Raw genomic sequence first — 13,530 nt, 5'->3', positions numbered from 1 at the left:
CTTCGGAGATAAGATTCAGGAAACTGTTACGCAGCTCAAGGACCACCACGTGACATTGCGCCAGCTCTCGTCTGTACCATCTAATCTTCCCTCTATTTCAAAACGTCTGTTCAGAAGAGAGGCTAAGAGGTCAACCTATAAAGCTCGTAGGTATTATCCTCCCCCATCTCACAGCTGCCCAACCAGACCATACCAAAAGGGTCAAGCTTGTCAGTCCAGGCCTCAGAAAGCCCAACCAGCTCCACAGCCTGGCCCTGCTTCGGGGTTTTGACTCCCAGCTAGAGAGCAAGTGTCAACCTCCACTACCATCTCTGCCAGTGGGCGGCCGCTTGTGCCACTTTACCGCCATTTGGCACACAATCACTACGGATCAATTGGTCCTCTCGGTAGATTCTCAAGGTTACCATCTCATTCCTTTCAGTGCCATTGGACTCCCCACCTCAGCTGTTGTGGGGTTTATCCGACCACTCCTGGAGAAGGAACTAACCACCCTCCTCCGATCCAACACCATAGAATCAGTACCCCCTTTACAGTGGGGAGAAGGGTTCTATTCTCGATATTTCCTAATATCAAAAAAATCAGGAGGCATTCGTCCAATTTTGGCCTTCGTGCCTTAAACAAACATCTACAAAAGGAAAAGTTTAGAATGGTAACCTTGGGCTCCCTACTCCCTCTTCTCCAAACGGGAGATTGGCTTTGCTCTCTAGACCTACAAGTCTCATACACGCATATAGCAATCACCCCGTCTCATCGAAAATGCCTCAGTTTCCTAGTCGGAGGCCAACACTTCAAGTACCGGGTACTATCTTTCGGCCTAGCTTCCGTACCTCAAGTCTTTACGAAGTGACTGGCAGTAGTAGCAGCATACCTAAGATGGCAGAGCATCCATGTCTACCTCCTACCTAGACAATTGGTTACTAAGGGCTCCTCCATCCGAGAAGGACGTCCTAAACTCCCTCCATCGAACCCTACAGCTACTACTGTCACTGGGATTTCTAGTAAACTACCCAAAATCCAATCTGGTTCCATCACAGATCCTCTCCTTCATTGGAGCGGACTTAGACACCATACAGGCAAAAGCTTTTCTCCCGAGGGATCATGTGCACAATCTTACGACACTAGTGCTGATCCGTCGATCTACGACGACTCGTCACTTACTAACCTTGTTGGGTCACATGGCGTCCTTGGTTCATGTGACTCTAATGGCTCGTCTAGCCATGAGGGTAACACAATGGACCCTAAAGTCCCAGTGGTCTCAGGCCTATCATCCAATGTCCAGCATTGTCCACATCACCAGGCAGCTCTGGCTGTTGCTAACCTGGTAGATTCAAGAGTCCAATCTTCTCAGAGGACTGCCTCTTCAGTCTCCAGAACCTCAAATAACACTGACAACGGATGCTTCCAACCTCGGTTGGGGAACCCATGTCAACAACCTGCAAACTCAGGGAACCTGGTCTGCAGCAGAATCACAACATCAGATAAATTTTCTGGAGCTCAGGGCAATAAGGTATGCCCTAATGGCTTTCCGGGATTGCCTATCCAACAAGTCAGTCCTAGTCCAAACAGACAACCAGGTAGCGATGTGGTACATCAACAAACAGGGTGGAACGGGCTCATACCTGCTATGTCAGGAAGTAGCGCAGATATGGGCCTGGTCTCTCTCTCACTACATATTTCTCAGAGCAACCTACCTGGCAGGCGTGGACAATGTACTTGCTAACAAGTTGAGTCGGACCTTTCATCTCCATGAATGGTCCCTAAATCCCACTGTAGCAGAGAAAATCTTCCAGCATTGAGGCTATCTGCACATAAACCTGTTAGCATCAATTCACAACTGCAAAGTGAAAAACTTCTGCTCTCTACATCACAGTTACAGGACACCACCAAGGGATGCTTTCGCCCTCTCGTGGTCACAGGGTCTCCTATATGAGTACCCTCCACTTCCACTCATCAGCAAGACTCTCGTGAATTTACGGCAGGACAAGGGCTTAATGATTCTCATAGCCCCTTACTGGCCGCATCAAGTGTGGTTTCCCATCCTTCGCGATCTCTCAGTCCATCCTTACATTTGCCTGGGAGTAGATCAGTCTCTGATAACACAGAACAATGGACAGCTGCGTCATCCGAACCTCCAGGCCCTGTTGCTGACTGAATGGATGTTGAAAGGCTAATTCTACAACCTTTAAACCTCTCAGACACTGTATCCCAAGTCCTCATAGCGTCACGAAAGTCTTCTACTAGGAAATCTTATCGTTCCAAATGGAAAAGGTTTTCCTCATGGTGCATATCAAAGGAAATAGATCCCTTTACCTGCCCTACAGTGAAGTTCCTAGACTACCTCTGGTACCTCTCGGAATCTGGTCTACAAACTTCCACCATCAGAGTCCATGTCAGTGCCGTAGCTGCTTACCATAACGGCATAGGGAATATCTCAATATCGACACAACCCTTAGTAGCGTACTTCATGAGGGGCTTACTACATCTAAAGCCCCCGCTACGTCCTCCGGCCGCTGCTTGGGACCTCAATATGGTATTAGCACAGCTCATGGAACCTCCGATTGAGCCTCTCCACTCATGCAAATTACGTTATCTCACGTGGAAAATACTATTTCTCCTAGCTATAACGTCGGCTCGCAGAGTTAGTGAGCTACAGGCGCTGGTAACATACCCACCTTACACACAAATTCTCCATGATCGAGTGGTGCCTCGCACTCATCCTAAAGTTTTACCAAAGGTAGTATCTGAATTTCACTTAAATCAATCCATTATTCTGCCTACTTTCTTTCCAAGACCCCACTCACACCCAGGTGAGTGAGCGCTGCATTCCTTGGACTGCAAACGGGCCCTAGCCTTTTATTTGGAATGCACTGCAGCCCATAGGAAGTCCACCCAGCTGTTTCTCTCCTTCGATAAAACCAAACTGGGAGTTCCAGTGGGCAAACAGACCCTATCCTCCTGGCTAGTGGACTGTATTTCCTTCTGCTACCAGCAAGCAGGTCTTCCGCTACAGGAACACATGAAAGCGCACTCTATAAGAGCTATGGCAACATCAGTAGCTCACCTCCATTTGGTGCCTTTTACTGACATCTGTGAGGCTGCCACATGGAGTTCTCGCCATATCTTTGCAGCTCATTATTGCCTTGATAAGGCTGGCAAGCAAGATTCCATTTTTGGCCAGTCTGTTCTGTGCAATTTATTCTCAGCTTAATAACCCAACTTCCTTCCAGTGACCCACTGGATTTTCAGGATGCCCTCCTAACCAAACCCATCCCCGTTGTTGTGCCTGTTGTACTTCTTTGGGTGCTTTTGGTACATATACTCTGGCATCCTTAGCTCGCTATTCACCCATATGTGAGGACTACCATTCTGCTTGTCCTGTGAGAAAGCAGAGTTGCTTACCTATAACAGGTGTTCTCACAGGACAGCAGGAACCCGCCCGCCATCCCGCAGAGTTGGGTTCGCTTGCGATGTATTATTTTATTTTTCGCTCGTATTTTTACTATAAACGAGACTGAAGGGGAACCTCTGCTGGATGCAGGGTTGGTGGCATGCTGGGCATGCTCAGTGTGCCAAGTCAAAGTTCTAGAAACTTTGACAAAAGTGTTCCGTGATTGGGCTCCATCCTGATGATGTCACCCATCTGTGAGGACTAACATCCTGCTGTCCTAATTAGTACACCTGTTACAGGTAAGCAACTCTGCTTTTTAGTCAGGCCTTTTCATAGCTTTTGATTTAAGTTCTATTAAACGTGATTTGGTAATTAGTGTTGTATGTATTGAATGACTAATATTTATTGGATTTGTTATAGTTTTCCAATTTTAATTTTTAGATTACTTATTCTAGTACTTTGTGACCTGATATTTTAGCCTGAAATGGTAGTGGTTGTTTTGTTTATATATACTTATTAAATGAAATAACAATGAAATGGTTCCAAGTTGGTGACCATCTGAGATGCTAGAGCATGAAAACTTCTCTAAAGAAGTCCACCCCCATTCCAGTAAGGAGGGGGGGCCACAACAGTGGAGGTGCTCCCCCTCTGAGGAGGAGCTGTGAGGTTGGTGAGAATGCCAGTGAGCTTAATTTAAACTGGGTGCCGTCCTCCCACCAGCATCTTCTTCCTGCAGTATTTTTCTTCAGTAAGATCTTGCTCCCTATGAATCCTTTACCCTGTTCATCCTCTCCTCTTCACTTTTGCAGCCTACCAAGGCTTCTCAGCCTTGAGATCACAGTTCTGGAAGGTGTTTCCCAAGAGCAAGGGGCTGGCATGCTTTTCCTTGCGGTGGGACAGGTATGGTAGGCTGTGATCCATGCAATGTGGAGTGCCCCTTTCAGTTGCAGAAAGCACCATGCTGGTCCCTGGTTACTGAGGCCGGTAGCCTCTGCAGGGTGGAGCGGGAAGGCTGCGGCTCCTTTTGGTAGAGCAGAAGCCTGGCTGCGATCCTGTGATAATGTCTTATTTCCCGGCTCTTCCAGGGAATCGACTGGTTGGTCCTCCCTCCCCCATCTCCAATTGGTGGTGATGCAGGGCAGCCACAAGGTTGAGCCACCAGTCGTTTCCGCTCCCCTACTTGAGTGTAGCGCTGGGGAAGCAGGCCTCAGTGCAAACTGGCTTCCAAGAGGCACATTGGGCAGGTGAGTCGGGGAGGGGCATCCATGTGGGGCAGGCAGGTCTGCAAAGGCCAAGTTTGGCCGATGGCTGGCTGGAGGAAGTTTCCGTGTGGATGGTTCGAGCAGGATAACCATAGATAGGACAAGCAACAGGAGCGGCAATATGAAGCGTTTGGTTTGGGATGTGTGGTGCTCTTTTTGCGGGAGACTTGTGGGGTGGCTGTGCGGGGTAGGTATGATGGATGTACCTGATGGAGATGCAATGTTTAAAAATAAAAAAAAAATGTGGTTGCTCACAGGGATGGAGTGCAGCTCCAGGAACGAGAGGAAGTTTGACCAGGTATACAGTTCACTTTTTCTCGAATTCCCCTTCCTCCCAGCAAAGGTAGCAGATGGTTTAGGCCTCAGATTCCCATGGCAGGATTGAGGCCTGATCAGAAAGCCACAGAGAAACCGGCGCACCTGTAGGCTCAAAGGGACCTCGAGTATCTCTCCTGCGGGTCTCCAGGTTTGGTAGGTAGTGGCCACAGCTCAGATAGTGCTCCCAGGGTCAGGAAAAGGGCTCCTTGTTCCAAGCAGATGTGCAAGTAGCAGCACTCCTATTGTCTTGAATCCTGCACTTAAGTTTCTCCTTTCTTGCGTGAGATTGGCTGCTGACGCCTGCAGCCTCTTCAAGACATGGGGCCCTATATAGCATGGTGATTGGGAGCTAGGGTGGTGATAGCCAATTTTTGGTGGGGCAGAAGGGTTGGCTTGTCTTGAGTGGCACATTTGGGTTGCAAAACCCAAGGGAGAGATGTAGTATTTAATTAAAAAAAAAAAAAATATTCTAAGTAAAAAGATACAGCCTGGCAGTGATTGTATCTAATGACCTTGGGGTGACCTAACAGGTGTAAAGAGTAATGGCACAAGCCAGAGAGTTGACATGGGGTTTGGAATAGTTAGCAGAAAAAAGGAAGCAATATTCCCCTCTGCTTATTTCCCTGGTGAGACCTAATGTGGAAAGCTGAGTACAATGCGTCATTACCGCTGGATTTTGTAGGCCAGTTGCCTTTGGGGTTATAGCTGAAAAGAGAAGTGCACACAGGTTTCTCCTCTCTTCTCCATGCCTTGGGTTTACTTAGCTGCATAGGCTCAGATCCAGCCAGCTGCTTTGGTGTTTGGCAAGGAAAACAGAATGCCTTTGTGTGCCAATAGGCCCTGTGGGTGGTAGGGATTCCCTGGACAGGGTCTCGGGGGGGGGGGGGGGGGAGAGAAGGGCAGTTATGGGCCCAGTGGGTCTTTCCAGACCTTGTTATTCCCCAGTGGTGCAAATTTCAATTCAGTTGCAATTTTGTGTGTTGGTAGCTATTAACATTGCACAGGTGGGGCGGTACAGGCTAAGTCCACAGTTCACTGCAATACAGAACTGATGATTTTGTATTTTACATAGTAATGGTGGCAGAAAAAGACCAATGGTCTATCCAGTCTGTCTAGCAAGCTTCTAATGGTAGTGACTGCTCCATGCAGGTTACTCCCAAGCCTTATTTTAAGGGTAGTAACTGCGCAGGCTACCTCCGTGCCCTCCATTAAGGGCAGCTTCTGCTGTGCCATGCAGACCACCCAATGCTCTTATCTTTATTGCCATCTTCTAGCCACCAGAGATCCTCTGTTTATTGCAAGCCCTTCTGACTTTTTTTTACAGCTCTCATCTTAAGTACCTCTACCGTGAGATTAGACCTTATGATCTTTAGGGTCAAAACAGAGGATAGAGTGATGGAATAAGTCATAAGATCCTTAGCCGCCTAGAAAAAGGAATTGTCAGTGGAAATATGGAGGTTATATACTCCTCCTGGGTGAGACCTCATTTGAAATGGGTACAGCCCTGGAGACTCCATATTCAGAGTATATAAACTGGCGGTAGCCTGTTCAGAGCATCGATTAAAAAATAAAAAGGCAGTGGCAGCTGCCAATAGGGAGTAGTACATGTGATCCTTTATGGAAGTCGCAATATTAAGAGGCATCGTTACGGCAGGCATGCCACTGAAATCACCGTTCACCGATGCGCAGATACAGGCCAGCACCCAAGAGCCACAAGAGGATGTGTGTAATCATTAAGGGCTTTTCCTAGTTACAGCATGAGCACTGGCGTGTGGTAATTTCTGGGTGGCATTCATGGCTTGGACAACTAGGGCCCATCTAGCACAACACATCTTCAACAAGTCCTCTCAGCCTCCATCTTATACCTAGGCTAAAAAAGACAAGGGCAATGCCCAGGATGTGGCAAAGCCAGGGTGTGGCTCACATTGAATTTTGAGCTCAGGCAACCATATGTAGCAGCCAAGGTAACTAATTGAACCAGCTGCCTGCACCACTGCAGCTTCCCCCCATCTCCTTTATTTGTATGTAGTCTGTTTGTATATGGTCTTATTTTCAGATTTATAGCATTTGCGTTCAGACGGATTAAGTATGTTTATTAGTTTGTATTTTATATGTATCCACCCCCTGCTTTTCTGTTGATACAGGTGGTTTGGAATTAGACGTACCCAATTGTCTTATTTCACATGGCAGCCAACAGTGATGAGACGAGTTAAAACAGCTACTATTCACCGAACAATTCTTTGCATACTGTCTTGCCTTGCACAGATGATTAAGTTATTATTTGGACTTCAGTACCGGAGGCCCAGAGTTTTATTAGCACAGCAGGCAGTACATCAGTCTCATAACCTGAAGGTCCTGAATCAATACTCTGAGAAAGCAGCGGTCAGCTTTTATCACCCCTAGCATTTGCTTGTCTGCATTTTTTGAGTGTCTTCCTTTTCTCTTACTTTAGTGGACATTTATGATATCCAGGCCTTCATCACCTTTGGGGATTCCCCCTCCCCTCCCCCCAAGCTGGGTAGCACATGTGTTCCTCTGCCTCAGGCAGCACGCACAGGTCGGGTCTCATTGCACTGAGATTTGGAAATTTACTGTCAGCTTTTATAAGTTATGTGCCATCAAGTTGACTGGCTACAAGGCTTATCATATCTTCAAAGAAGATTGCTGAATCCGCTTGCACCTCAGTTTGTGTAGGTATTCCTATGAATGAGGACTGTGAATGGCTAGCCTGTCAGATGTGTCTATTGATACTTTCTACTAGTTCAAGGCCGTTACATATAACAGACCTCTGTAGGTGTGTTCTGGGGTGGCCCACAGTTGCCCATTTCAGTTACCTTTCTATGAGCTGTCATCTCAAACAATGGCAGTTAATTTTAAGAAACGACAATTCTTCAAGTGTTCGACAAGGCAAAATTATAGCTTACGCGATATTGGTGAACTATGGTGGTTAATTTCCCTTCTGGCCAGAAAATTTTAAGCGTGATTTGTACCCATGCCAAGTCTAGTCTATATGTGCAGGTAGGCAAGCTTTAGAGGAACCTGGCGAAGTGACCCTGTAGTCATGAGATGTCACCATCTCTGTTTCCAGCGCATTTCAATCTCACTGAGTTTGCCAATATGGCTATGAGTTCTTTGCAAGATCCTGTGGCTCTTACAACCTGGAACTATATACTAGTTGTTAATTCTTACTGCAATACTGCAGACCCATCCCTATGTGATTTGACAGATCTGTTTGTGAGAACTGCTTAACCTAGGAATCTCGCACTTCCTTACCCAAATGGATTTTGTTCCCATTCCAAATGCCTATGCCAGGCTGGAATAGATAATTACTAAAGTGGTTCTGTCAGCGACAGAGGCTTCTATTCACATGCCAGTGAAGGGATGGTAAAGGTACTATTTCGCTGGGGGATGATTCCCTGGAGCATTGTTGCTTCTTTCTGTCCCTATGCCATATTGTTCATGCCTTGCTGTGTCCAGGTATCTGGGGGTGCCAGTCTCAAATATGAATCTCTCTCACATTCAGTTTTAAGAGTGATTTTATCAGGTACCTGGAGCAGGAGGGGCAAGCCTTGGAAATTGTAAAGAAGCAATGCAGGAATATGGCAGCCATGCCACCGTATCTTTGGCCTGCCATCAGGCAGTACAGACCCTCTGCTGAGGGTATCATAAGCTGGTCTCATAACTCTGCACTCAGGGAGGTGGACATGCTATCACATAGTGTATGGATCCATTGTTTTCTGCATGAGTTCCTAATTTCATATCTCCGTGCTTATATATCCTCTTCTCTGAACTTGTTCTGTTAATGTGGGCGCTATTTCTGCATGTAGTTTGCACAAGTTTGCTTCCCCTTATGTGTGTTGTGTTCATCTGTGTTTGAGAAAGTTACATGTTTGGACCCATCGGCATCAGGTAATTCGTAAGAACATAACATACCATATTCTCCTTCTGTTATTACAGCATGTAACACACCCAGATAATAACCCTCATGGGGTTTTTTGGAATGGGGTTTTGACAGGTGCTTTCATTACATAGATTGTGCCAACCTGCAAGATCCTCCTTTGGCTTTGAACAGCAATGTGCAGTATGTTTACAGCATTACTTGTGGCTGGTGGCCTACCAAGTTGAATGGACATAATTGCATCTGTGGGTGCCCGCCTGCAATATCCTCTTTGAATTGCAGAAGAGCTGTGCTAGCTAAGCAGAAATATGCAGTATCATGTGGAATTGTCATGGTATACCAAGTTGTGAACAAGAGCCTCAATGGAAGTGGTAGTTGAAGGCATTGTTAGTGATGCAGTGGGCTCTGCCTTGTTGGGACATTGGATTAGAAAATGTTTCTTGCTCTTCAGCAGCATTGAAGCTATTGGAATATGGCTGTAGCTAGGTTGGTGGGGAGCCCACAGCAAGAAAGGTGTTGCTACCATGGACTTGTGGTGGGGTTTAACCACACCCTAAGGGTGCACAGCAAGTGCTATTTTAAAGATTGTTTAGGCAGAGAATACCAAGTGGGTACTCCTGCTACGTTGCGCATGGCATGTACGATGTGAAAGCTGGTCAGGCAGTGGATACCAAGCAGTTATCGCCTGCCAATGTGGCAGATGGGTGGGTGAAAGTGTAGACGAGCTGCCTGTCAAGTCTTTGGCTTTGACGGCAAAGATTGGCCTGATCACCCCCCAATACTTCTGCTGAACCAAGTGAGTCCTGCACTTGCTACGGACCAAGACATCATTGGAGGGGCAAGGCTTCAATGGCCCTGCACCTCCAACACCAGAATATTGCATTAGCACAATATGTGATGAGTTTTTATGAATTGCAACTCAGGCAAGGGCATGGTCACCCTATAGGGATTGCTAATTAATGGTTGCAGTTTGACCTATGCTGCGGCCATATTTATCCAATAAAGATCTTTGTTTTTGGATAATGTTGTGCCAGAGATTCATTCACAGTTAAACTAACTGAAATTAGAAAGATATGACAAAGCCGGTGCTAGCTGTTTTGCTGCCCTGTGCAAACTATTATTGTGCTGCCCCTCCCTCCCCAATCCCCCCACCACACTTCATTCTCTGTCTCGGGCCTGCCAAACAAAAGCCCAGCTCCTTCCAGCAATCTAAACTTTAAAAACTGTCACCCTCTTCCCTCCGGATCTTCACCCCCCTCCCCCAGAATCCATTGCTGGTGAAAGAGTAAAGCTCTGTTACGCTGCATAACCTGTTCTCTGGAAACCGATGTGGTGTTCCCAATGAATGTCGGTATATAAAGATGTTAAATAAGAGTATTAGGTGCCCTAAGCAAATCTTATAGCCTTGCACCCCCACCTCCTGCTCTCTGCATGTACAGTTAAAAATTATGCATTTATAATAGTTTGCATGAAAAACAAAGGACAGCTTTGTGAGGTAAAAAAAAAAAAAAAGTATTTGCAATCACTTCTTTGGGGCCAACCAGAAAATCCTGCAAAGAAAACACTCTTGGAACCATATGACATTGAGGCTACTGTAATGCATGTTCGGTGTGAGTTTGACCCTTAGAAAGCAATGAGTAAATTACAATATAATAAACCTCCCACACCAAAACAGCACTTGACCTGTGCTGCGGCCATATTTATCCAATAAAGATCTTTGTTTTTGGATAATGTTGTGCCAGTCTCTCAGCCCGTAACCTCGGCGTTATTTTCGATGCCTCTTTCCCTATGCACATTCAAAACACTGTTAAAGTATGTCTGTTTTTCCTCTATAACATCGCTAAAACCCATCCCTTCATTTCTCATCCACTCTCTTATCACTTCCCACTTAGACTACTGCAATTAAAGTAACAACCCTACACCAGTCTCTAAAACACCAATATATCTCCTATTAGGAAAATAGAAGAAACCAAGCTGCTATAGATTCCTACACACTAGCAGAATACCCCTCCACATCACACATGCAGAACACAGGCAGACCCTCACCAAATACAGGAAAAAGAAACCAGAAAATATAATTAGAAACATGCAGGCAAAAACTGAATAGGAAAACTGCAACAAGTCAGAGTCTATGCAATGCAGCAATGGAAAAACAGAAATCACCAATCCTCAGCCATTAAACATTAAAATCAAGAAATATAGGGTCAGATATTCAAACCTACGCCCGATTTTATAACATGCGCACGCGCAGCCGTGCGCATGTTATAAAATCCGGAGTCGGTGTGCACAAGGGGGTGCACACTTGTGCACCTTGCGCGCGCTGAGCCCTAGGGGAGCCCCGAAGGCTTTCCCCATTCCCTCCGCTCCCCCCCCCCCACCTTCCCCTCCCTTCCCCTATCTAACCCGCCTCCCAGCCCTACCTAAATCCCCCCACCTTTGTTTTCGATTTTACGCCTGCCGGCCACTGTACCAGAGGCCTTGGTCCCGCCCCTGGGCCGCCCCAGATCACCACGCCCATGACCCCACCCCCTTCCCGCCCCTTTTTCAAAGCCCTGGGACATAATGCGCGATGCGGGGCTTGCGCGCACCACCGAGCCTATGCAAAATAGGCTCGGCACACGCAGGGGCAGGTTTTCAGGGTTACACATGTAATTGAAAATCTACCCCATAATAAATACATTAATCATAGTAGCATAAACATACTAATAAAAATAATATTCCAAAACAGCTGGTGAATGGAAGATGCAATAAGTCAAAACTCAAACAATTTGATTTAAATTTCTCAAACACCAATAAAATATTTCAGAACAGCAGACATATCAAACAGCATTCAAAAATGAAAACTATTAAGGATAAAATAATTCACACTCGCCATATCTGGAAACTTTTGATTTCTAGTCACTTGGATTGACGTGGATTAGTGAGAGAGAGATACATAAACTTTCTCCTCTCTCTCTCTGTCTCATAGATATAAATCTATACATACACATGCTCTCTCCCTCATACACACACATGTTCCGTCTTATATACACATGCTCACATGCACATGCTTCCTCTCTCTCTAACACATTCTCACAGATGCTCCCTCCTTACATATACATGTTCACACACTCACACGTTCCCTCTTACATACACACAAGATCCCTCTCGCATAGACATGCTCAGACACACACATTCACAAATGCACACATGCTCACACATGAAGAGAACACCCTATGCTTCAATACCTCAACCTTTCCTGATATAAACTGAAGAATTTCCTGCTCAAAAAGAACTTACTACTATTTAGACCATCATCCCTAGAGCTTGCATCTGTCTCAGTGTTCTCTCTCTCACACATACACACATGCTCCTTCTTTCACACACATGCCTCCTCTCACATGCTCAGACACCCACACACGCACGCTTAGATACACACAGGTTTCCTCCTGCTCATACATACACTGAAGAACCAAGGCCTCTCCCAGCAGCCCTGGCCTTTCACTTCTTCAGCGGGGGCAGGTTGGGAGCTGCCTTGTGGCTTGTTTTTTCCTTCTGGCCGCCTAGCACATGGTCCTGCAGCTCATCCTGACTTTGCAGCCCTGCAGCTCTTCACCATGTGGCAGGTTGAGAACTGCCACGTGGCCCTATGGCTCCTGCTGTTCTTCGCAACATGGCAGGTTGGGAACTGCCATGCGGCCCTATGGCTCCTCCTTTTCTTTGCCACCCAGCAGGTTGGGAACCGCCGTGCAGTCCTAGAGCTCCTCTTGTTCATCATGTGGCACCACGGCTCCTCCTCTGCTTCACCGCACAGCCCTGCAAATCGCTCATCTTTGCCGCACGGCGAGTTGCAAACCACCGCGCAGGCCTAGGGTGGTTCATCACCATGCAGCAAAGAAGAGGAGGAGCTGTAGGCGCCACACAATCCTCTGCCACCACCTCATCTTCACTGCATCGTGGGTTGGGAACTGCCATGGGGCCCTGCAAGTTCCTCCTCTTCGCCACTGTGGTCTGCAGCTCCTCCTTTTCTTTGCAAGCTGGCAGCGCCAGCGGCTGACTCAACTTGGTCCCAGCCCTGAGGCTACCGCCCTGTTCAAGTGCACGGCTTGCACATTGGATTGCACCAGCCCTGGGTATGGGGCGTGGAACGGGAGGGGGAAGTTGGAGATCATATGGAGTTGTAGGAAGAGGCGAGTACGCACCTGACACAATTGTGCATTGCTGTGATGTAACTTCAGAGCTAAAGAGAGCACAGTTGACTTCCATTCCCAGAATGGAGCAGCACTAGAGACACTAATTGTTTTGGTGCAGTAATTATAGGAAAGGCTGAAATCTTAGACATTGATGACTGTAGCTGCCTAGTAAGAATGGAAATAGTTTACAAAGCTGAGAAATACTGTGATGATGTATGTTTATTCTATATTGCAGCTAGTGAGAATAGTAATTGCCTTGAAATATGCAGAGTCACATCAAATAGCTCTCCAGTCATCATGTGTGGGATTGATTGTTGTTGGATACTCAAGGTTAAGATTTTCTGTAAAAGCAGATTAATGTTTTATATCAAAATGCAAAATATAAGGGACAATTTTTCAAACTATGCATTTTGGGACAAATTCCATGAGGTAATTGTTACCTGCAGACTTTTCAAAGCAAAAGTACGCTATAATTTGCTGTGGTAATAAAGT

General features: G+C 46.5%; 1 protein-coding gene across 12 annotated transcripts in view; it reads left to right on the top strand.

The window, feature by feature from the left end:
* Positions 1–13,530, top strand: part of BTRC (beta-transducin repeat containing E3 ubiquitin protein ligase) — a 545,063-nt gene that overhangs the window by 476,987 nt on the left and 54,546 nt on the right. The window lies entirely within an intron of this gene.

This window comes from Rhinatrema bivittatum, chromosome 7 (assembly GCF_901001135.1).
Source record: "Rhinatrema bivittatum chromosome 7, aRhiBiv1.1, whole genome shotgun sequence".
NCBI classification, from domain to species: Eukaryota; Metazoa; Chordata; class Amphibia; order Gymnophiona; family Rhinatrematidae; genus Rhinatrema; species Rhinatrema bivittatum.
The sequence above is the reverse complement of the archived record's forward strand: the minus strand, read 5'-3'. Positions and strand labels throughout refer to the sequence as shown.